General features: G+C 35.0%; 1 protein-coding gene across 2 annotated transcripts in view; it reads left to right on the top strand.

The window, feature by feature from the left end:
* Positions 1-26,649, top strand: part of LOC136028833 (kinesin-related protein 4-like) — a 156,470-nt gene that overhangs the window by 19,206 nt on the left and 110,615 nt on the right. Inside the window, exon 1 of one of the 2 annotated variants that reach the window (XM_065706764.1) lies at positions 24,171-24,307. The exons of the other annotated variant lie outside the window; for it this stretch is intronic. The gene's annotated coding sequence lies outside the window, so the exon portion shown is untranslated. Of the gene's footprint in view, positions 1-24,170; positions 24,308-26,649 lie in introns of those variants that run through there. 2 annotated transcript variants of the gene reach the window in all.

Genomic DNA, 26,649 nt, shown 5'->3' with positions numbered 1-26,649 from the left:
TCAGAGAGGGTTGAGAAGAGTATTGAACTAAATCAAAACACATATATCAATTTGGGTTGTTGTGTGAACTACGCTATTACTACTGCTACAACCACAATATTATATTTAAAATTTTTAGGGTAAATTTGAACTAAATCGAAAAACCCTATTTGCATTCACATAATGAATAGAGCGTATGATAGGTAGTGCAATAGCACTGCCTAAGTAAAGAGCGATTTGGACTTAATGTGTTATGAGATATCCATCTTTTTTCACCATAGTTGAAAGGTCTAGAAATTATGTACTGAAGGATGACACCCCTCCAGAGCCCTCAGGACAAAGGTTCTAATTTATACCCTGGGGTATATAAGGTTTTTATAAAAAGGTTGGTCGTATAAACCTTGGAGGGGGCTCATTCAATTGGTAATCAGATGTTCTAGTGCCTTTTTAAGAGTCAAAATAGTTGGAGTGAAGCTTCTTCCCCCACCCTCCCCCACACAGGTCGTTTTTTCCCAAAATGTATCTGACTCCAATCTTGAGATAGCCATTTACATAAACGAAATGCATCTGACTGAAATCGTGAGACAGCCATTTTTTCAAATAATAGTCCAAAGACCTCAAGCAGCGTAATTGCACTACCTAAGCGAAGCGTTATGTGGGCGAAATGTACTATTTAGTAATTTTTTAGTAATAGTACATTTTATTTTCTAAGACAATTCTTTCTATACGAAGTTCCCTGGTTTAAAAAACGAAAAGAAAAAATGAATAATACATTATGCCCATATCGCTCTTTTCTTAGGCAGGGCTATTGCAATGGCTATGATACGCTCTTTTGACAATTTGCATACACATAGTGTATTTTGGTTTAGTTCAAATTGCCCTCCAATATTTTGAATTTAGTACTGCGGATGTAGCCGTACTAGTGGAAGCAGTAGTAGTTGTGGTAGTTGTAGTAGTAGTAGCAGCGTACAAATATCACTTTTGGTCAATTGATCTTCTCCCTTATCATTGATTGAAAGTTCCAAATGAATATGCTCAGTCATTCCTGAGTTACTCTCTTTTGACAGCCCGTGTACATATAACGTCTTTTGATTTATTTCAATACTCAACCTTCTCTGAAAGGCTCACATGAACACCTTTGTCTTTTTGGAAAGTAAATGTTTAACAACCATACCTTTATCAATATCATTTACTATATGTAAACAGTGAACGAAGTGCCTAACTTACATACCTTGTTCTGGGGACTGTGAGGAAATTGAGGTCCCCAAAGCATCATTACAGGATGTTTAAAGAATGCTGAAGAAAATAGACATCTCAAAATTTTGATTGTGTATTTGTTTTGGAAAATAATGGTCGTTAGAAGAAGGAGAGGCGCTTGTTGTCGTCCCTTTTGACTTTTAAAAAGAGCACTATAACATCTAATTTTCAATCTTTGCAAAGGAGGAGAGCCCTCTCCAAAGTTTATACAACCACCCGTTCTATAAAAACCTGGTATGTCTTCAGAGCATAACTTACAACCTTTGCTCCCAGGTTTTGAGGGGGTATTTTAACTCCAAATGCCTTTTTATATGATCTTTAGACTCGTTTGGACAAAATGTCTATCAAAAATTTCCATCGGATATACTAGGTGAAAAGGATATGCGCGGGGGGAGGCTACTTACCCTCCTATCCCTTTTGACTCTTAAAAAGGGTAAAAAGGATACTGAGACTTCTGATATCCATTTGAATGACCCGCATTTGAAGTTTATACGAACACCCATTCAATGAAAATCTTAAATGTTAACAATAGGTAACTAGTATAACTTATAGCCCTTGCCCTGAGAGCTATCACGGGACTGCGATCTCCAAAGATATAATTATAGGATCTTTCAAACATGATTTTCAATATAATTATCTCAAAATTTTTATTGGACGTGCTTGGGGAAATGACGGGCAACAGCAGGGGGTGGACTGGTTGCCCTCCTATTAGTTTTGACTATTCAAAAATGCAATATAACTCAATTTCCAATCTAATGAGCCCCCTCAATATGTATGCGACCACTCTTTCCATAAAAACCTTATATATGCCAATGAAACAATTGACAACCTTTTCCCTGAGGACTGTGGGGGGAGGGGGGGTAGTTGTAATCTTCAAAGACATAATTACTGGACCTTTCAACTTTCGCTGAACAAAATGATTATCTGAAAACTTTGATTATATGTAGTTGGGGAAATAATGAAGGATGGGGAGCTGGTTACCCTCCAATCACTTTTGATATTAGAAAAGGCAACAGAACTCCTGATAGCCAAACCAATCAGCCCCCTTTGAAATTTATATGATCACCCTTTCTATAAAGAGCTTATTTCCCACTAGGACATAAATTACAACCCTTGCCATAAGGGGTTCCAATCAAATGAGCGCCTTTCAAAGTTTTTTATGACAATTCCTTCCATACGAAGTGCTCTGGTATAACCAAAAAACAGAAGTAATACATTGTTCTCATATCGTTTTTTACTTAGGCAGCTTTATTGTGCGGCCTATCATTAAATAGAAAAACAAGTTTTTTCAGCTGGAAGCAAGTAGCAACATTAAAACTTCATGTTGAATCTTGATTCCTTACTTACTCGTTTTAGATGGTTAGTTCGGTTTAGACTTGCTTTGTAGTTTACAATGAAGAGGTAACCTCTTTCGTGGCGTTTTTGCTTATTATCGAAATAAAAGAGCATGGGGGATTTTTCTCGGGGAGCGTTTTCCTTGGGGAGAAAAGTTTCCCAGGTGATTCTCCAGGAGAAAATTTACACGGAGGGAAGGAGATTTTCAGACATTATTTGAAAAAAAAAAAATCAGAAACTAAATAAAAAAAAATCTTCTCTCCAACTGAAACTAAGGAGTGACATTAAACATAAAACGAACAGAAATTTGTATATCAAAGGGGCTGCCCCCTGCCCACTACCCCACTCTGCCCAAAACTTTGGAATTTTGTCCCAATTATTTAAAAATGACTTCTGAAACACAATGACCGTTTAATTAAAATAAGAATCTTTTTAAAGCAGTAAAAAATTTGCGTGAAGAATGGGCTATTAAGAAGGGAGTTACCCCTTTCATATACGAAATAATTTCTGTTCGTTTGAAGTTTTGATGTTGGTCCTTACTTTCAGTTGAAAAAACCTTTTTTTATTACTTCAACTCATAAAGGACTATTGATCACCGTTGAAAAATACTGCTTCAACAGTTGCTACAGTTACATTTTCCTGTGGCAGGCAAACTTTCTAATATCACTGCTTAGAAGTGATCAAAGGGGAAGGCTCAATTTTTTGGTGACAGGGTCAGAAAACCGTCGCAAATCTTATGCAGTTTTCAATTCTAGTCCAACTTCGGTTTGAAACTGGTGTCTTCCTTCTTGCCTACTAGAACAGAGCTTTTCAGTTGAAAATAAAAACACGGTTCGATGGAACCAAAGCTTCACTGCATAATTTCAGATAGTCCTCTATAAAACTCAATTGACACACTGTAGGCTTTGGCACAATTGCATCTTTTTTCTAGGAAATCGGTCTCTAGGGAGATTTACACCTCTGCTAATTTTTAAATCTCTGGTGTAATGAACCCCATTTCAACCCTCTGAAAAAGGGTTGAGAGCCAGTTTATTTATAGTCTTTAACAAAGTAAGAAGCTCAGTCGTTATCTGAACGTAAGGAAGTTGTTGAGTTTCGCATAGGTAAGAAAACATATCTTGCATATTATTTGGCCCAATGGCGTCAATTCAAAAAAAATGTAGGGAGTACAGTTGCAAATTAATTTTTTTTTAAATCTTGTGGGTAATTTTTTTCAATGAAAATATAAAAAAAGTGCGTTTTTTTCATCAAAATACCCAAAAAGGCATTTTGTATTAAAATACCTCAAAATTGCATTTTTCAAAAGCTAGTTTGTTCAAATGTAGGTTTTCCTTTTTGCTTCTGCTTTTTGTAGCGTTATTTATGATTTGTTTGCGCTAGTTTATGTGTTTTTTTTTTTTTTTTTGTTGATAAAGAATTCTAGATGCTGAGCCGAAGTATTGGGAGTTATTATTATTTTTGTATTTGAGAGTTTGGTAAAATTCTAGTTAATTGACTTCTTACTATCTCAGAAAGCATTTAGGTTAGGAAAAATGAAACTTTCAGGGATGAATCTACAGACTAAAGTATGTCTCGGGAAGGTATTTTGAAACAATTACCTCCACTTCTCCCTCTAGAGGGCCCTGACCTTTGATGACCTTTAAAAATATGTGTGTTATAAAAGTGAAACCTTGCAAAATAGATTTTCTGCTTAATTGAAGTACAACAAAATTGTTTTCAGCTTCATAACTTTGCTTAATTCTATTTTATATGGTTTTGAAGATATGCAAATACATTTCCTAAATTAAAAAAAAACAAAAAACATTGATATGGCTCAAAATTCTACTCAAATAACAGAAATTGCATTTTTACAACTAAAGGCAGAGAAAAAGCAACTAGTAACTGATAATTAAGGTAAAATGCTGTTTTGTCAAAATTTGCCTACCTGTCATGTAGGCAAATTTCAGGGCCCTCTAAGGGGAGAAGGAGTGGAGGTGGGTACTTTAAAATACCTTCCCAGGACATACTTTAGCCTGTAGCCCGCCCATCCCTGAAAGTTTCATTTTCCTAACCTAAACCCTTTCCGAGATAGCAAGAAGTCAATTGACTAGAATTTTACCGAAAGTTTTTCTTTTTTACACTGTCTAATTAAGAAATTTTTACCATTGCGTGTATTTTCGTTTCAATTGCAAATAGGCTAGACAGATTTTGTGGCTTAAGAAATTATTTATCCAGATTTATCTGTCTTAGAGACATGAATGAACTTGGAAACCATCTGTAAGTGAAGAATACGAAAAAACAAGTTGATTGACTTTTGGCTATCTCGGAAAGGGGTTACGTTAGGAAAATGAAACTTTCAGGGATGGGTCTAGAGGCTAAAATATGTCCCGGGAAGGTATTTTGAAGTACTCACCTCCACTCCTTCTCCCTCTAAAGGGCCCTGAAATTCGCCCACATGACATGTGTACCTATTGAAATTTTGACAAAACATCATTTTACCTTAATTTTCAGTTACCAATTGCCTTTTCTCTGCCTTTAGTTCTGAAAATGCAATTCCTGTTATTTGAGTAGAATTCTTAGCCATATCAATATTCTTTTTCAAAATTTAGGAAATATATTTTCATATCTTTAAAACATTATAAATTGGGATTGAGCAAAGTTGTGAAGCTGAAACAATTTTGTTGTACTTCATTCAAGCAGAAGATCTATTTTGCAAGGTTTCACTTTTATAACACATATTTTTAAAGGTCATCAAAGTGCCTTCTAGAGGGAGAAGGAGTGGAGGTGGGTACTTCCCGGGACATACTTGGCCTTTTAGACTCATCCCTGAAAGTTTCATTTTCTTAACCTAACCCCTTTCCGAGATAGCCAAGTCAATCAACTTGAATTTTACCAAAGACAATACAAGAAAAACAGGGGAAACCGAGATTTGGGGGTATCGCAAATGTAACTCAGTGCCTATACTAAGCTGGAACGTATTTGGTAACTTTATTTTGTTAATTATTTACTTACGTCCTTGTTTAAAACATCCTTAATTTGTTAAACAAACTGAGACATCAGGAATCATATGATTACCTCTGCGTCTACTTTAGCCTTCTTTTTATAACAATATTAAATTATTCACTGAGTTTTAATATTATTTAAGTCAAGGGTTAAAATCTTTGCTGTACCCCGTTTTTCCCCATTTAGGTACCGTAGCTCTTAACTTCGAACCTGCTGTATATTTTGTCTTTGATTCTTTTGCGTTCTGAGATATTTCAAAATTCTATTTTCTCTTTGTTGCTTCGTGTCAAATTTCATTGAAAAGCGAAATTTAAAAGGTAGCCTCAAAAAAGATAAATTTTGGCAACGTTAATGGTTTATGACGCATAAGTAGCAAAGCAAAATAAAGTTATTAGGATGTACATTTACCCCGCGTTGAACAGAGGTTATTATTGCAATAAATTTTATTAAATAAGCGTAATCACTGTGATTGGATGCAGTTAAAAATCAAAATGAATTTCTCGTAAAAAGAAATTTTTAATAGAACTTGAAACCCTATATAATATTATTAACTAGCCAAAAACAATAGCTGGTAAAATACTAGTTCAGTGACTTCTTGCTAAAACCTCCAAAATGGTGTCGAATAGAAATCAAAAATGCAACGTAAGAATCACTAGGGTCGGAAACCCATTTAGCAGAATTAAAGTCCCTACCTTGAACAACAAGAAAATCTCCTGGGAATTAGTGATTTCTCCGTTTTTTCCAATGCTTTTTTTTCTAGCGCCTCTTTTGATTAACAAAAGAAATTATATCACAGTAAAGTGACGTTTTCTGCCATTTATGCCGAGAAGCATCCATTTTTGCCCAAAGAGGGTTAAAATGCCAGCTAATAGAAACTTTAAGATGGCTCATCGATATTCCATAGTTAGGAAGTTTTGAGCCTCTTCCCCCCGTTCTTGATGAATACAGCAAAATGGCGTTTTTCGCTAATGTGCTACCAAACTCAAATTTTTGTCCATACGGGTTCAAAATATCAAGGAATGCTGATTTCAATGTAGTCAATCAATTTGTCATGATCTAAAAGCCTCGATAAGAGGTTTTTAGGTACTTATGTATTATTCAGTACAAAGCCGAGAATTTGGATCTGCAGATCATTTGATAACCGGTCAGTATTCGAAGAAAATTAGCTTAGGCTAAACTGAAACGTTGCAGGTAAATTTTTATTAAATATCTAATATATAGAAATGGTATTGTTTGGGTTAGGATATGTTAGGCATTTGATATAATGCGTCCTGCTTTCCATAATTCTTTGTTGTAGTTTCCATAATTTTGTTAATTAAGTATTATATTTTCATCATATTTTTGTATATTTCATTAGGATTAAGCTAACTTCACTTCTCGAGTGTGTAATAGATAATACACAAGAACCGGTTTGGAGCCGCCTCCAACTGGAATTAAATAAAAAAAAACAAGTTTTTTTAACAGAAAGTAAGGAGCGACATTAAAACTTAAAACGAACACAGATTACTTCGTATATGAAGGGGCTGCTTCCTCATCAACGCCCCACTCTTTACGCTAAAGTTTGACTCTTTCTCTTAACTCTACTTTTTAAAACAGTGAAAAACTTTATCGTAAAGGGCGGGGCGTTGATGAGGAAGCAGCCCCTTCAAATGCGACGTAATTTCTGTTCGTTTTAAGTTTTAATGTCGCTCCTTACTTTCCTTTAGAAAAACTTGTTTTTTTTATTTGATTTCTGAACGTTTTGAATCAATGCATGTTTTAATTTTGGCTCTCCGCAGATGAATAATTAAAAAGAAATTTGCATATTTATTCTTTTGGCTAAGTGGCTTTCTCATAGTTTTGATCGGAGGATTTTGAGAAAAAAGGAGCGGGGGAGGAGGCCTAGTTGCCCTCCGATTTTTTGGTTACTTAAAAAGGCAACTAGAATATTAATTTTTTACGAACGTTTTTATTAGTAAAAGATATACGTAACTTACAACTTAGCTTACATAACGAACATCTGTATTCTCATTTTTTTGGTACGTATATGAAGGGGTTCACCCCCTCGTCAGTACCTCGCTCTTTACACTAAAGCTTAAATTTTGTTCCAATTTCTTAAGAATGACCCCTGAATCACAAAAGCCGTAGAATAAATAGTTGAAATTACTAAAAATACTTTAGCGTAATGAGCGAGGTATTAGGAGGAGATTCCCATCATATGTGTAATAATTTCTGTTCGTTTTGAGTTTTAATGCTTCTCCTTACTTTCAGTTGCAAAAACTTTTTCATATTTATTTTTTCATTGTTTTTTTTTAATTAATACTAGAAAATCCTGCGCTCCCTTCATGAAAATTTTCTTCCCCCATGGCAAATTCCTCCAAGGAAAGTTCCCCCAATATATCCCACTCTTATCAACCCCCCACAACCTAAAAATCCCCCTGAAAACGTCTGTACGCTTCCAAATAGCCATTACTATATGTAAGCACTGGTCAAAGTTTGTTACTTGCGGCCCCTCCCACGGGGACTGCGGGGGAGTATGTCGTCCCCAAAGACATAGTTATAGGGTTTTTTGACTACGCTGAATAAAATGGCTATCTAAGAATTTTGATTTGTTGACTTTGGGAAAATATTTAGCGTGGAGGGGGCCTAGGTGCCCTCCAATTTTTTTGGTCACTTAAAAAGGGCACTAGAACTTTTCATTTCCGTTAGAATGAGCCATCTCGCAAGATTCTAGGAACACTGGGTCGATGCGATCACCCCTGGGGAAAAAAAAAAAAAAAACCAAACAAACAAATAAATACGCATCCGTGATCTGCCTTCTGGCAAAAAATACAAAATTCCACATTTTTGTAGATAGTAGCTTGAAACTTCTACAATAGGGTTCTCTGATACGCTGAATTTGGTGTGATTCTCGTTAAGATTCTATGACTTTTAGGTTGTTTCCCCCTATTTTCTAAAATAAGGCAAATTTTCTCAGGCTCGTAACTTTTGATGGGTAAGACTAAACTTGATGAAACTTATGTATTTAAAATCAGCATTAAAATACGATTCTTTTGATGCAGCTATTGGTATCAAATTCCATTTTTTAGAGTTTTGGTTACTATTGAGCCGGGTCGCTCCTTACTACAGTTGGTTACCACTAACTGTTTGATACACACTTCAAAAAATATTTTTGGTCAAGATTTGAATCTGTATTGATACGATCACAAGGCGTAACTATTATCATTACATTATAGCGTCTACTCATCAATAGTCTGTTATATAGTATTTGCTGTTTCAAGTCCTGCGTTTATTACGTGCTAGAAATTTAAGGCAGTAAGGTGACCAGACTTCAAAGTCTTATGAGCGCTTTATCACGCTTTTTAATGCTCTTTTCAACTAAAAATCTTCAATAAGGAAGCAAAAACACGGTGAAATGGTCAATAGCTTTGAATTTAGCCTTTAAACGTCTCAACAACAAAATAGAGAATAATGAGGACTTTTTTTCCAAGACAGTGAACCAACCAAACCTATTTGCATATTTCGGCCCTATATCTAAGGGCCGTCTTCAGGAAAGAAAAAATAAAAAAACAATAAAACACTTACAATACAAGTTCTCAGTTAAAAATCCATTTTTTTTTATTTTAAAATAGCCTTGGCATCATTCATTCTTAACGTAAAGTTCAGCCAAGACTGTCTGATAAAAGCTAACATTTTGCAAGATAAAAAGGTTCATTCATTTCACTAACTGTTTATTAAAAATTGGAATGATTTCTTATTGCGATTAAATAAAAAAAACTAATTTTTTTAGCTGAAAGTAAGGAGCGACATTAAAACTTAAAACGAACAGAAATTACTCCGTATATAAAATGGTTTGTCCCCTCCGCAATCCCTCGCTCTTTACGCTAAAGCTTTTAATTGTTTTAAAAAGCAGAATTGTGGCAAAGAGTCAAGTTTTTAATTGTTTTAAAAAGTAGAATTGTGACAAAGAATCAAACTTTAGCGTAAAGAGCGAGGGATTGCGGAGGGGACAAACCATTTTATATACGGAGTAATTTCTGTTCGTTTTAAGTTTTAATGTCGCTCCTTACTTTCAGCTAAAAAAATTAGTTTTTTTTTTATTTAATTTTTGAACGTTTTTGAATTAATGCATGTTTGGTTTTGGCTCTCCACATATAAATTATTAAAATGAAATTTGTATATTAATTCTTTTTTTGGCTAAATGGCTTTCTCTTAGTTTTGATCAGACGATTCTGAGAAATAAGGGGTGGAGAAGGAGGCCTAGTTGCCCTCCAATTTTTCGGTTGCTTAAGAAGGCAACTAGAACTTTTAATTTTTAACATTTTTTTAAATTTTTATTAGTAAAAATTATACGTAACTTATAAATTAGCAACTTACGTAACAAACTTTCATAATCTTATATTTTTATTATGTATACAAGGGGGTTTGTATCCTCGTTAATACCTCGCTCTTTACACTAAATCTTAAGTTTTGTCCTAATTCTTTAAGAATGACCCCTGAATCAGAAAGGCCGTAGAATAAATAGTTGAAATTACTAAAAATACTTTAGCATAAAGAGCGTGGTATTTATCTCCTCCTAAATACCTCGGTCTTTATGCTAAAGTATTTTTAGAGCCCCTCATATGCGTTATAATCTCTGTTCGTTTTAAATTTCAATGCTACTCCTTCCTTTCATTTGAAAAAACGTTTTCATGTTTATTTTTCATTGTTTTCTAATTGTAATGCTAGAAAATCATGCGCCCTTTTCCTTGAATTTTTCTTCCCCCATGACAGATTCCTCCAAGGAAAGATCCTCCAACATAGCCCCCTCCCCTCAGCCCCAAACCCCCAAACAAAATAAAATCCCCCTGAAAACGTCTGTACGCTTCCCAATAACCATTACTATATGTAAACACTGGTCAAAGTTTGTAACTTGCAGCCCCTCCCCCAGGGATTGTGGGGGAGTAAATCATGCCCAAATACATAGTTATTATGGTTTTCGACTATGCTGAACAAAATGGCTATCTCAAAATTTTGATCCGTTGACATTGGGAAAAAAATGAGCGTGGGAGGGGGCCTAGATGCCCTACAATTCTTTCGGTCACTTAAAAAGGGCACTAGAACTTTTCATTTCCGTTAGAATGAGCCCTCTTGCGACATTCTAGGACCACTTGGTCGATACGATGACCACTGGAAAAAAAAAAAAAAAAAAAAAAAAAAAAAAAAAAAAAAACAAAAACAAACACGCACCCGTTATTTGTCTTCTGGCAAAAAATACAAAATTCCACATTTTTGTAGATAGAAGCTTGAAACTTTTACAGTAGAGTCCTCTGATACGCTGAATCTGATGGTGTGATTTTCGTTAAGATTATATGACTTTTAGGGGGTGTTTCCCCCTATTTTCTTAAATAAGGCAAATTTTCTCAGGCTCGTAACTTTTGATGGGTAAGACTAAACTTGATGGAACTTATATATTTAAAATCAGAATTAAAATGCGATTCTTTTGGTGTAGCTATTGATATCAAAATTCAATTTTTTAGAGTTTTGGTTACTATTGAGCCGGGTCGCTCCTTACTACAGTTCGTTACCACGAACTGTTTGATATTTGCCTTCTCTGCAGCTAATCTGATAGTTCTTTTGATATTGGGCTTGTTTTTGTTCGTTCCTATTTTTGTTTTATTTTGAATTAGATTATTTTCTATAATTAATTGTGTGTACATAGGGTTGAGTGTGTATTCACCCAAGTCTCTATTTAGGGATGTATTATTATTTAAGTTTCGTTTGATTTCGATTGCCTCACGGACAGTTTGTTTGATTCCTAGGTCATTGCTAATTAGAATTGTTTCGTCAAATAGAACATAATGGTTTGGATTTTCAAAAATATGATTACTTAAAGCTGAATCGAAAGATATGGAGTTATTTTTAGATTTTAATACTTTTTCAATACTTTCTTTGTGTTGCTGCAATCTTGTTCCTAAATTTTGGTGGGTTCCACCAATGTAATAATTTCCACAACTACATGGTATTTGATACACCCCTCGTAGACGAGTAATTGGGGTTTTATCCTTACCAGAATTGATAAGATTCATTATACTTAAATTGCTTGTGAATACAACACGTAAATTGTTCTTTAAACAAACTTTTTTCAGTTTTGAAGTAATTTTCGGAACATAAGGTAGGTAAATCGTGCTTGTGGGTTTATTCGAATCATTTACTGGTGTGGGATTTAAGGCTTCAGAAGAATGCATCTTTAATCTTTGAGTAATAACAGTATTTATGAGAGAAATTGGGTGCCCGTTGCCAAAAAGTATGTCTCTAATAAAATTTAATTCTGTTTTAACATACGGCTCTGAACAGATATTAAGTACTCTATCCACAAGAGATATTACCACACCTCTTTTAACCTGTGGAGGATGGTTAGATTTGAAGTGAAGGTATCTATTATTATGCGTAGGTTTTCTGTAAACCGTGCAATTCAAGTTTATTCACACTGCGTATTATCAATACATCTAAAAAAGGTATTTTTCCATCTCTTTCGGTCTCTAGAGTGAATTGCAGGTTTCTATTTTAAGTATTTAAATGTTCTAGAAAATCTTTAAGTTCACTTTCGCCATAATTCTAAACTGAAATTACGTCGTCCATGAAACGTCCCCAAACACATGATTAAGAAAATATGAATCTAGGGCCCAATTTTCAAGATTCTCGACAAAATATTTGCGAGTAGGCCTGATAGAGGTGCTCCCATAGGAAGACACCTTACCTGTTTGTAGTATGAATCTCGAAACTTGAAGTGCATGGAATATTTGTTACATAATTTAACCAAATGCACGAAAACATCAATGTCTAGACCTATTGCTGACTCTTCAATTAGATGGTAATTGTTTTCCAGTTTATTTTGTAATAATTGTAATTCCTATACAGAATACCTATACGGAATTCTTTTTATTCGTCTTGCTTTCTCTTTTCTGACTCAATTTTACATGTGAAAATGTTAATGGTAATTGTCTGGGGTAAATTTTCACTGAGGTTGAGTTTTCTAGAAGATCTTTCCGCGAAAGGGGAGCCGGATTTCCCGGCATTAGTTAAAAAATGATCAGAAATTAATCGAAAAAACAAGTTTTCTTTAACTAAAAGTAAGGAGCAACATCAAAAATTAAAACGAACAGAAATTATTATGTCTATGAGGGGAATTGCCCCCTCCGCAATACCTCACTCTTTACGCTAAAGTTTGACTCTTTGTCCCAAACACCGACTCTTGAAAAATAAGGATCGGTTAATTAGAACAAAAAGAATTTTTTTTAAAAGTACTAAAAAACTTCACCGTGATTTGCGATGTATTGAGGAGGGAACAACGCCCCTTATATACTTAATAATATCTGTTCGTTTTCAGTTGAAACAAAACTTGTCTTTTTGTTTAATACACAAACAAAATCGACTGGTATCACTTTCATTTACCTGTTTAGGTCCAAGAAAACCAGGCAAAAACAGGTAAATTTTATAAAAATAATACAAAATTACAGAAACAAGGACATTTCCATATTGTTTCTAAGAGCGTTGATTACGTCAACAATAAATAAGTTTAGATACAAAATATTAGGAATACGTTAAAATATGGGATAGAATCAATTAATTATTAAAAAAAATTTGTTGGAAATTAGTCAATATATTTGAGTAGAAAGCATATAAAAGTGAATAAAATCATTCAAAAATCATTGATTAATAAAAATCAAAATTCTATAAAAAGGATACAAAACTATAGAAGCAATGGTAAAAACTTTGACATTTCTGATTTAAGTTGAGTCTGCTTATTAACTGCTTTCTACATCAGCTGCTTTCTACATCAGCTTTCTAATTAACTGCTTTCTACATCAGCTACAAACAGCTTTGAATTTGGGCCAATGCGTCAAAGTGAGAGATGAAATGAAAAACAATAAGTCATTTTAGAAGATTATTTTATTTGTTTATGATTATTATGATTATTAGTTGTTTATGATTAATCATAATCATATTTAGTCATTTTTGAATAAGTTAACATATTAGAGGAAATACCATATAATGGCTAAGTCAGCATTTAAGTAAAAATGGTAAGTCAGCATTGAACCTTTACACATCAAGGGATTAATAGAAAACCTAAGAACTTACAGAAAGAAAAAGGTACAATGAGGGTAAGAATCTGGGCTTTTGGAAATTTTTATGATATAGGGAACAAAAGTTTTCCTATCTCTTCCTGTTGAAGGACTCCTAGCAGGGAAACCAAGGTTCTTATGTCGCTGACTATATACTCAGTTGGGGCCCTTCCCCTTTTTTTCAAAAACAAAACAAAGACCGAATGAATAAAAGTAAAAAAATCTCACAGAACTCCATCTTTCATTCTTCTGAACCAACAATTTCAGATTCCTGATGCACTTCTCAAAATTAAAAGAAGTTAATCCATTGCTTCTATTGGTACTTCTGTGATATTACAGGAATTTTCAAATGGGTGTGTACATACTTAGACAACAGTCCCATACCCCCTCCAAAATCTTAGGTTTTTGAGACTTCGCAGCAGCTTCATGTATTGATTTTTTTTGCTATCCAAAGGAGAGAATGAAAGGCGTTGGAAAAGCGTCAAAAAAAGCTTAAAACACTGTTCTATCAGTAGGTTATCTTCAGCTGGCGAATAGGGTTCTTTTCTTCCGATGTATCCCTAAGCAAATTGTACAAAAGAAAATGAGAGCAAGCAAGGGAGTCAACATACTGATAATCTCTTGTGTTTTGGATCAATCGAAGTACAATCAAGATTATTGAATAGCTGGGAAATATGAAACATCGATCATCTGAATTTGTTAAGTGCTGACTCCTATGACAGTATAGGTTTAACTATACCTTCAGGGTCTGTATGATTGTCATCAACGTTTACATATAAAAAAAAACTTTCAAAAAGTTTGTTTATGTGTATTTTGTTTTTACGCTTTTACGAGTCTTGGTTCACACCCCCTAACCCCCCCCCCTGGATACGACTTTGGTGGGAATATTTCAATCAGTTAGGCTGAACTTACCTTTTCGACATACTAAATGAAAAAATTCACCTCTAAAAGACCTCAAAATCCCATTTTAAGGGGGGAGGGGTCTCTGAAGTGGAAACACTAGCACTGGTGCATTGTTAAGCTAAAACTTAGAGTAAATGGATACAAGAGAGAAAAGCTGGTTTAGTTTTCGCTAATTATAAACTCATTTTTATAGGAACTTTTCGCAGATGGCTAAGCCCATAGCTAAAATTATTATAAAACAGTCCGCGGTAACAAACTGTCAGTAAGGAGCTACACAGCTCAATAATAGCCGAAACTCTATAAAACGTAATTTTATATCAATAGATATGTCAAAAGAAATGACCTTTTATTCTGATTCCAAAAACGAACGGAAAGATCTGTGAAAGGCCTGGTATTTGGATGTGACCTTTCCATCTACAATTTCAAGTTAATGAGGTGTTCTTATGCACTGTATTTAGTTGAATTCTGTTTCGTTTTTGTACTTTAAAAACTTTTGCTTGAATAAATAGCTGAACTATATTGCCCATTCGGATTGACCCCTACACCCGTCCGCTTTGGCCCCATGATAGTGGCTATTCCGGACACACAAAGCCTACTGATGCTTATGATAGACACGTTTCATCCTACTTCCAAAAAATGCCATAGATTCATGATATGACGACAAGTGTTTGTTCTACCTTATGCATAAAAGACAAGAATATTGGTTCGAAAATGTGGCTTGGGGGGTAGAAATGGTGACCATCGTTCGGAATAGCCCTCTCTATACTGATATTTATTCCTTAAAATTTTAATAATTTTTATTTATTAAAGTAAAAAAGTGAAAACATTCTAAATGTATTCGAATTTCGGTAAAGTGCAGATCATGTTCTGGTCTTGAGAAGGTATAGAGGGTGTCAGCCTTGCTTATGTTGATTTTCGCTCGTTTTGAGTTTGACTCGGTTATTTATTGTAATTTATGTTTGTTTTGGGTTTATTTATTTATTCATGGTGATTTGTGGTAGTTTTACGTTTGGAAGGATATTTGACTTTATTTCTGCTCATGATCAGCTTAGAGGAGCTATTTACCTTTCTTTTGTTACTGATTTGCCCATTATCTTTGATGATTTTGCCTTTTTAACTTTCTTTTTAATTTTAAATGTTTGACTTAATGTACTGATTTGAATTTTTTTCTTAGCTTTTACTGACATATAAAGCGAATTCTGCTCTATGGAGCCTGTGATAGTCTTTTGAAAATAAATATTATCTTATCTTATCTTTTAAAAACTTGATTCGTTGATGAAGTTTTTTAAATTAATTTCTTTTCGTTCTTATTGGCAGTCATTTTCGTTGAAAAAATGGTACTTTATTTCTTTTGGTTTTTTCTATAAGAATCCATGGTTTGGCATGCTTCAACAATTTTTCAACAATTTTCAATCCTGACACAAATAGTATTGTGTCATTTAAGTTTCTACCTCCTCAAATTAACCTGAGAAATAAAACTTATTATCATTCCCAAGAAATTCTATCTATGCTCTTTGAAAACCTGGATACACTTACACTCTTTTGATATATTTAAACTATAAGAGAAGAAGTAGTAATAGTAGTAGCCCCGAAAGTTTCAAGCTAATACCTCCAGTTGTTCTCGATATATTGCTAAGTTTTTGTACTGGTAACCAAACACACAGTGTCTTTTGATTTACTTTTAAAGGAACATTTAATTTTAAAACATAATGAACCAAATGCATAATGGAGGGGGTTGACAAACCCAATATCCCTAGAGAAATACCTGCTAGACTGTTACACTAGGGAAAATGAATGGATTTGGGAGGAGGGCTGCTTGCCCTCCAATCTCTTCATACTCTTAAAAAGGGCACTAGAACTTTTATGCTTTGAATCTAATTAGTCCCTTTAAAAGTTTGAATGATATTGCTAGCTATTACAAAATAGCGCTGCCTATGACACTGCTTATATGCCCTTTTGAAAACCTGGATACATATAGTTTTTGTTGACTTATAAACTCCCCCTAACCTAAAAGTTTCACCTTAATAACCTTAATGTTATTAGTTACAGTTACTGTAGTGGTAGCATGAATAGTATATTGATTGCCTTTTGGTTATTTGAACCTCATTCTCATCAAGTTCTGGAAGTTTCAGATTAATACAATGATACGCTGCTAGGACATTGCTGATATATCCTTAGATGTAGTAGTTGAGGTAGCAATAGTAAATATGTCATTTAAGCATTTTCTAAAACTTCCAACTTAATCCTCAAATCCGTTCTTGACATACTCTTTTGACAGTGTACAGGTACATAGTGTCTTTTGATTTAGTTCCAATTTCCCTTCAATATTTTAAATGTAGTAAGTGGTTTTAGTAGTAGTAGTAATGGAAGCAGTAGCAGTGGTGGTAATTGTAGTAGTAGAAGTAGCGTATCCATATTACCTTTTTGGTCAATTGATCATCTCCCTTTATCATTTCCTGAAAGTTTCAAATTAATATACTCAATCATTCCTGAGTTACACCCTTTTCATATCCTGTTTACCCACAACATGTTTTGTTTTGTTCCCCACTTCCCTCAACCTTCTCTGAAAAACTCACCTGAATGCCCTTTGCCATTTTGGAAATTAAAGGTCAAACATGCATACCTTTCTCAATAATATATACTATATGTAAACAGTGAACAAATTACTTTATTTACGCCCCTTGTTCTGGGGCTGTTGGCCACGAGGTAGTTTGCGTCCCCAAAGGCATAGTTACAAGATCTTTCAATAATGCTGACAAACGTAGACATCTCAAAATTTGATTGGAAGTTTGTCTGGAAAATGATGGTCGTAGGAGGGGGCTGGTCACCCTCAATTCACTTTTAACTCTTAAGAAGAGCATTATAATTTCTAATTTCCAATCAAATGAGCCCTATCCAAAGTTTATACGACCACCCATTTGATGAAAACCTCACATACCTTCGGGGCATAACTTACAACCCTTGTCTCCAGGCTCTGAGCGGCTATTACAATTCTGAAAACCTTTTTATATGATCTCTAGACCATTTTGAACAGGAATTAGGAAACAACGGACTTCTGATTTCCAATTGAATTAGCTGCATCCGAAGTTTATACGACATCCTTTCCCTAAGAACCTTAAATGTTAATAATGGACAGCTAATATAGTTTATAGCCCTTCTCTGAGGGCCATGGGGGGCTGCAATCCCAAAGACATAATTACTGGACCTTTCAACGACACTAAAAAAATGGCTATCTCAAAATATTGATTGGATGTATTTGGTGAATGATCACTTTCGGCTATTTAAAAGGGTAATAGCCCTTTCGATTTACAATCGAATGAACCCTGTTTAAATTTCTACAACAACTCCTTCCATACCAAGTGCATTGGTCTAAAACAAATAAATAAAATAAACGAACGAACAATACATTGTGCCCCTATACCCCTTTACTTAGGCAGCGCTATTACACTGACTATGATATTGTTTTTGCTTAATTACAAAAGGCAAAACTCAAAATTTTGATTGGACGTGTTTTGGGAAATGATGGGCAGTGAGGGGGGGGGGTGTGGATACCCTCCAGTCACTTTTGGCTATTAAAAAAGGTACTAGCCCTTTCAATTTCCAATCGAATGAGCCCCATTCAAAATTTTTACGCCAACTCCTTCTACACAAAGTGCATTTGTTTGTAATAAATACACAAAAATAAATTAACAAATAATACACTGTGCCCTCATAGCTCTTTACTTAAGCAGCGCTATTGCATTGCCTATGATATTGTGTTTACTTAGTTACGAAAGGGACTAGATGTAGTAATTTACTTTAAGATGAGCCCTTAGATAGCTGTTTGTGATGTTCCAGTACCCTCTTAAGACCGAGGAAAAACCAGGAAAAAAGGTATTTCTTTTGAAAAAATACTAATTTTCCTCCTTTTTGTTCAAGTTCTCCGCTGCAACCACGATTTTGCAACAAGTTTAATTTTGTTTGAGAATTATAATGACGATACAGATTTTCTATTTTCCAGAGAAGGATAATCAAGCTTGCATATTTTGTTTTCCACTGCGTGATGTTATCTTGCGATTAGTCATATTTATAAAAAGAGGACTCACTCAAATAAAAATTTTAACGTCTAGTACCATTCTTAATTGAAAACACTGTTATTTGCTCTACCTCCCCCCTCCCAACCCAAATGTGCAAATATAAAGCCCTAATTATATTTTCGCCAATGTTTCACTCTTGTTTAAACGTGATAATTGTAAATTAAATCAATTATGATGATATCAAAAAGAGAAAAACACATGCCAAATATGCTAGGTCCATTTAGATTTGGGTCGCCTCTGGCTGAGCTCACAAAGTCACATCACTGAGCCCAATACCAAACCAAATAACCAGCCAAACCAACTAGGAATCGAACCTCCGCCCTTCAGACAAAGATTCCGAATCTGGCGCGCCAGCTACTCGGCTAGGAAGTCTAATATTCCGAAACATGCTCCGAGCTAATGAATTAAATGAGTTAAAGCAAATACAATCTTCCAAAAAAAAAAACAGTGTGAATGACTTTATATTTTATACTGAGAAACTATAGTATTGAGAGACCAACAGCTACGCGGCAGGCTATTATATGTTGATTCTCATTGTAAATTGTCTTCTATCCAAGACTATTAACATAGTGAAGCAACAGGTTAATTTAAGTCATCTTCTATTTCTCGTATTTTTATGTAATCGCTGGCATAGTTAATTTTGCCTAGCTATATTTCTTCCAGAAGATCCCCAACAAATGATGTTCTGTAACAGGCCAAACTAATTCATTTGGAAATTGTTGAGGTGGCAATGCCTTTTGACTAAGCAGGCAACAACCTCGAAAAAATCACCCTTGTTGACTGCTTTTTCTGCAGAGAAATGGGAGACTCCACAGTGAATACATACACATACATGGTTGAAAGGTCCCAATGACGTGTCATTAACACTAGTGTAGTTAACTGCGTTTTTGTAGGTTTACACCACACTGGGTTTTGTACCACGGTTTTTTGTCGTCAAAGATTGCAATGGCGTTGTTCTTCTAACGTAATATTTCTTTTTTCTTCACTTTCATTTTTTACTCGTTCTGATTCTCAGTGTCGCTTGTCTTCTAACAGCATTATTCTTTGTTCTTCCTTGTCATTTTTGGCACGTTTTGATAATCGCTATTGCGTGTCTGCGAACCCTTTAATCCTTTGTTCTTCAGTTTCATATTTGACACGTTTTAATTCCTGCTGTTGCTTGTATTTCTTGCTGCCACTTATCTTCTAATTGCATTTTTCTTTGTTCTCACTTTTGTATATCTTCTAACCACATGTTTATGGCACTTGGTATTTACCAAGTGCCATATAGCGATCGCAAATTCTGTTGGTCTGTCGGTTCTCGTTTTGCTAGTTTAGGCACTTCCAGATCAGCTAGGACAATGAAATTTGGCAGGCTTATCAGGGACCATACCAGATTGAACTAGACCTACGTTGCCTCGGGCAACGTGAAGTGTTGCGGCAACCTTTGTCCGGCTTTGCCGATAAAAGTGTTGCGAGAGCAACACTTCGGTTTTGTTTCTTCGCTATCGGTTAAATTCTGAAGTTGTCAAAACTATCAAAGCATTCAAAACGGCATATTCAAAGCAGAACACAATCAGTAATCACATGATCAAGTTCTTCAGCGTTGAAAAAACAACAGCAAAAGAATATCGGAAGAAGGGACTAAATTGAGTTTGCAGCCAGTTGAACTTTATCCTTTTCAATCGTAGATATCGTGACCGATGGAAACTTGGAACATTATCTTATATAATCTAGTTGGTATTATAAAGCTATTCGTGACTTTTCAGGATCAAATACCATAGATGTGCACCAATTTGCACAAATTTTTAGCCTCTGATGAACCTCCTCTAGCAACCGATTCTTACTTACAAGTCCCTCTCCCGTGATATACATCCAAGTTCACCGGAAACAAATAATGGGTACACCAACTAGCAAAAGTCGCAAACCCCTTGTCGCTGAAGTCATTGTAGCCTAACAGCCGATTATTACTTACAACTCCCCTACATGTCTTACAATCGGGAACCAAGTTGTTCTTACCATCAATTACACCAGAAACAGATAATAGGTACACCAATCAGCAAAAATTGCAAACCCCTCATTGCCAAAGATGATTATAAGCTAATAATCGACTGTTGCTTGGAAGTCCCCTACATATCTCACAATTGGTATCGGCCTATTTTTGGTTCAAGTGTGTACCTTACCACTGAAGTTGTCAACCCCTTGAAACTTTCAAACTGGTGTATGTCATGAAGGAATTTTTGTAACAAAAAATGGATGACATATACTTTGATCAGCTCATCAAGGTCTATCGATTGTCATTGAAAAAAAAAATTCTATCTGTCTTAGTTCAAAAGTTGACTTTTTTGCCGGAGGCCAACTTTCTAACACCACCACTTAGAAAGGAGCAAAGGATAAGCTCTAATTTCTTTAGCAATGAGAGAACTTTTAAAGTTTAAGAGGTATATCTGATACCATTTCTCTATTGCAATCCCAAGTAGAAAAAAAAGAATGGTAAAGTCAGCTGAAATCACGAACAGAAATGGCTAGAAACAATAGATGGCAGCACTTTCGGACCCGTGGGAAAATCGCACTTTTTTGTTTCTGTAAATTTTTCTATTTATCACTCAAAGAAGATATATTGGCTGTGGGGCCGGGGAACTACCGCATATATTTAACACTTATAGATTTTAGTCCATCTTCAATTTGAAACTGGTGCCTGCCTGCTTGCCTGCTAGAACGGAGCTTTCCACTCGAAAGCAGAAACATGGTTTGATGAAACGAAAGCTTGGCTGCACAACTTCAGATACTCCTCTCTGACATGGGCTATATAACTCCACTTCACTTCGCACACCATAGGCTCTGGCTCGAGGACAAGCAAACACCATCCTTTTTGGCCCCAGGCAAGAGTTCTACGGAGCTTTCCAAAATGTAATGTCATATTCATCAATCCGGCCTGAGGTCCACACTTTCCGTAAAAACCGCACAGGTTAGACCCTTACCAGTTTCCAGGAATAAGCTGAGATCGGCGGCATAGGAAAAAAAACAAACAAAAAAACCGGGACAAAACCAAAGTGTTGCTCTCGCAACACAATTAGAAATAGTCGTTTACCTGATGCAACCATCTGGGGGGGGGAAGAGTAGGGGAGACGGTTTTTCAGAAAAATTTGAAAAAATGAGGTATTTTCAACTTACGAACGGGTGATTGGATCTTAATGAAATTTGATATTTAGAAGAATATTGGATCTCAGAGCTCTTATTTTAAATTCCAACCAGATTCAGTGATATTGGGGGGATTTGGAGGGGGAAACCTAAAATCTTGGAAAACGCTTAGAGTGGAGGCATCGGGATGAAACTTGGTGGGAAAAATAAGCACAAATCCTAGATACGTGATTGAAATACCCGGAACGGATTGGCTCTCTTTGTTGGGGTTGGGGGAGGGTTAATTTTGAAAAATTAGAAAAAATGAGGTATTTTTAACTTACGAAGGAGTGATCGGATCATAAGGAAATTTCATATTTAGAAGGACCTCGTAACGCAGATCTCTTATTTTAAATCCCGACCTGATCCAGTGTCTTTGGGGAGAGTTGGGGGGACAGGAAATCTAAAAAAAGGTATACAGTGGAGAGATCGGGATGAAACTTAGTGGGAAAAATAAGCACAAGTCCTAGATACATGACTGAAAATCGGATGGGATCTACTCTCTTTGGGGATTCGGGGGGGGGGGCTGGTAATTTGAAAAAATGAGGTATTTGTAACTTACGAACGAGTGATCAGATCTTAATGAAATTTGATGTTTAGATGGATCTTTTGCTTCAGAGCTCTTATTTGAAATCCCGACCAGATTTGGTGACATTGGGACAGTTGAAGGGGGAAAACGGAAATATTGGAAAACGTGAAAATTGAGGTATCCTTATCTTACGAATGGTGATCGGATCTTAATGAAATTTGATGTATAGAAAGATCTTATGTCTCAGATGCTATATTTTCAATTCGAATTGGATCCAGGGACATAGAGAGTTTGAAGGGGAAAACAGAAGTCTTGGAAACCGGAAATCTTGGAAAACGCTGAGAGTGGAGAGAGCGGGATGAAGCTTGATAGGAAGAATAATCACAAGTCTTAGATACGTGATTGACATTATTAGAACAGATACGCTCTCTTTGGGAGAGTTGGGGGGGCTGTTAATTTGGAAATATTAAAGAAATCGAGGTATTTTTAACTTAAGAATGGGTGACCGGATCTTAATGAAATTTCATATTTTGAAGAAACACATGTTTCAAAATACTCATGTTAAATGCCGACCAGATCTGGTGCCATTGGGGGGAGTTGGAGGGGAAACCGGACATCTTGGAAAAAGCTTAGAGTGGAGAGATCTGGATGAAACTTGGTGGGTAGAATAAGCAAACTTTGTTGATACATGATTGACGTAACTGGACTGGATCCGCTCTTTTTTGGGGAGCTAGTGGGGGGGGGGGGGGTCCAGTGCTTTGGCAGTTTGGTGCTTCTGGACGAGCTAGGAAAATGAAAATTTGTATGCGTTTCAGGGACCTGCATAATTTGACTTGATAAAGTTTTTTTCCCCAATTCGACCATCTGGGGGGGGGGGGGGCTGAAGGGAGAGAAAAAATTAGAAAAAATGAGGTATTTTTAACTTATGAGTGGGTGATCAGATCTTATTGAACTTTGATATTTAGAAGGACCTCGTATCTCAGAGCTCTTATTTTAAATCCCTACCGGCATTAAACCTCTGATTTTCCTTTTAAATCAGTCTATTGGCTCTTAGAATTTTGCTAGAACTCATGCCATATGACCTCTTGGCTCTTGTCTTTCCTTGTTTTCTTTTGTTTATCATTTTCAATTTTGATTCGTTCTGATTTTAATTGTCACTTGTCTTGTAAGCGCATTTTTTCGTTCTTTCCTTTCATTTTTGAGTTGTTGTAATTCTCGCTGTCACTTATCTTTTGACCGCATATTTCTTTGTTCTTCAATTTCATTCTTCGACTCTTGTAATTGTCATTTTCGTAAGTGCGTTAATTTACGTTATAAAACTGCTGAAAATGTCTTTTGAAATTTACATAACCGAACACTAATGAATGAATCTTCATGCCTCTAAGTTTTTATGTAAATTTTTCTAGAATTGTTTGAAAATTTAATTTCCTTGCGTCTTCACTTCCAATCGACATTATTGCTAAAATATTTTATCTCTCCTGATTCTTTCTTGATACCAGATGGTTTTAGTTTAATGATATCTCTCCAGAAACAACGCTTACTGGATTGTTAAGACTATTTTGCAATTTCCAAAACAATTGTCCATTTTGATGGCAGTGAGGAGCCCTTTCTAACGCGGGGCCCGATTGGGCCCAATCGCCCTTTATCCGTTCCTGAAAACATACCAGTGTGGTTTTTGAACTTTCAGTAAAGTGCTATTTTAATATTATCCTATTAGTGTAGAAAATTATCATTAGTCTTTTTGTTTGAACCTGTCTATACATGTATGTTTGGTAAAAGGAGAAGAAATATTTTTTGTCAGTTTGAAGTTTACTTGTATGACTTTATCGGCTCAAGTCTTCGAATTCAGCGACACCTAATTCTGACAATTATTCTTTTCTTCTTCTGTCCGTTTACTATTTAAATTTTGAATTTTAATCCTTCAACGAACTGTGATCATAGATAAACTGAATTAATATTAGTCTGGGAAGAATTGAAAAGAGTGAAGCAAAATTAGGGATACGGTAAGTTTTGCTTTTGGGTATTAATGCATAATTGAAGTTATTTTGAATGAAACAATTCTTACTTCATAATAGGCCTAGATAAGACTACAGAAAAACTGTGTTAGCCTAACACATTGCTAGGCCACTTCCAATTTTCTTTACCCCCATCCCTCTAATGTGCAAATATATAGCCTAGCCCAATTATATTTTTTATCTAAATTCACACTCTTGTTTCAACTTAATAGCCCACTTGTAAATTAGCCTAAATCAATTGTGATTATATCAAGAAACAGAAAAACAAATGGCAAATAGGCTAGGCCTCATTTAGGCTATATAAAATGGGTTGGATGTAAAGCATAGTGGAAATGCCCTGAAAATGTGTCAAGCTAGGCCTACAATTTCTCTAAATATAGTGAAGTAGCCTAAGAATTGTTTTCTGAACATGTTTCCTTCTCAGGAACACTTATTAAACCCATGTATTGACACTCACTTTTGTTTAGAACATGTTTTTTTGTTAGAAGGTGAAGAATTAGGCTCTTCTTGGTAAGAATAATGGTATTAAGCTAGGCTAGACCTAGGCTACTCTTCTAACAAAAGCAGTCTAGGTTAAGATATCCAGTAGCCTACTCAGGCAGCTAATCACCTCTCCAATAACTAATTCACTATAAAATCCTAATTTAGGATAAGTTAGGCCAATATTAGTTTTCTTAACAGTTTTCTTAACATGTTTCCTTCCCAGTAACCCCTATTAGGTCCATTCATTGACACTCACTTTTGTTTCAAAGGTGGTTTTTTGTTGGAAGATAGAGAATTATTTGGTAAAATTAGAGCAAACAGTATTACTGGCTTTCATATAAAGTGAACATACCACTTGATGCTTTTTTTGTGCTCTACAAATATATTAATTGCTTCTAAAAAAGGTCTAATGACCTAAATATGGGGTATAAAAAAGGCTAAAAAAATAGGTCTCAAACCTTAAATACCTTATAACATTGATCTCAAACTTACTGTTTCATTATAAATCTATTTTTTTAATGTTATATAATCCACAAGCACTGATTTTCCAATAGGCTATTAATTTGGATAAATAAATTTTTCCTATGTTATGATGTTTTCTTCTTCCTTGACATCAAATTTTAAATAAAAGCATGCATTTTTGGTTGAAAATATGAAAGCGGGCTATTATGAATACCAGTTATACTGTTTGCTATAAATTTAACTATATTAAATACAGCAATGGCTAGTTTACATATTTAATATATGCTATACCTTACCCCCCCCCCCCCTGATGTGCAAATATATAGCCCAAATTTGTTTCTAAATATTACAGATTTGTAATGACCCTGTATTTAGGTCATTTTTAAGAGGTTAAAAAGTGCTTAAATCTGAATTTCTGGTTGAAGCAATTATTAATTTGTAAAAAGCTTAAAAAAGGGCATCAAGTGGTATATTCACTTTATACAAAAGCCAGTAATACTATTTGCTCTAGTTTTACCAATTATTCTTGGTACCCTGTCCATTAAGCTAGGCTAGGCCTACTCTTCCAACAAAAGCAGTCTAGGGTAAGACATCCAGTAGCTGGTAAATATATGACTGTCCATATTATAGACTTACCAATAAAGTGAACATACCACTTGATGCCTTTTTTATACTCTTTAAAAACATAATAATTACTTCTATTGCAAATTCAAATTTAAGCACTTTTTTACCTAATCTAACCTAACCTTATTATAAATAATTTTGGTACTGAGAAAATGTAGCATTATTTTGTTAAAAACAACCAAGAAAATGGTGCTGAGAAAACAAAGTAATATTTTGTTGGAAAATGACTGATAACTCATACTTTAATTAGGCTAAAAACTCAAAAGGTGCTTAAATATGAATTTAGCAATAGAAGCAATAATTTTATTGGTAAAGAGCATAAAAAGGTATTGGGTGGTATCTTCACTTCATTATTAAGTCAATAATATGGACACTCATATATTTACCCAGTAGCCTACTCAGACAGCTAATTGCTTCTTCAATCATTAAGTCACTAAAATCTGGGTAAAGCTTTACTTTTGTCACAACCTGTTGAAAATGCATGTTACTGCCTATAGCAAGGTTCTCATGGTCACATATTGTTTCTATGTCTTTATTAGAGAAGCATGTCCATTTGTTAGATTTTTAAAATCCCCCTTCAACAAACTAAAAATGCATGAAGTAGGCAGGATTTTGAAGCCAAGGGAAATGTTGAGGCTGGGCAATATGAATCAATAATGACATAAAGACAATATATAATCATCAGAATCTAGCTATATACAGTAATTCAAAATAATAAAAAGCTCACAAAAAACTAAAATATCCTCCCTTCAAACTTTTCA

This window comes from Artemia franciscana, chromosome 7 (assembly GCF_032884065.1).
Source record: "Artemia franciscana chromosome 7, ASM3288406v1, whole genome shotgun sequence".
NCBI classification, from domain to species: Eukaryota; Metazoa; Arthropoda; class Branchiopoda; order Anostraca; family Artemiidae; genus Artemia; species Artemia franciscana.
The sequence above is the reverse complement of the archived record's forward strand: the minus strand, read 5'-3'. Positions and strand labels throughout refer to the sequence as shown.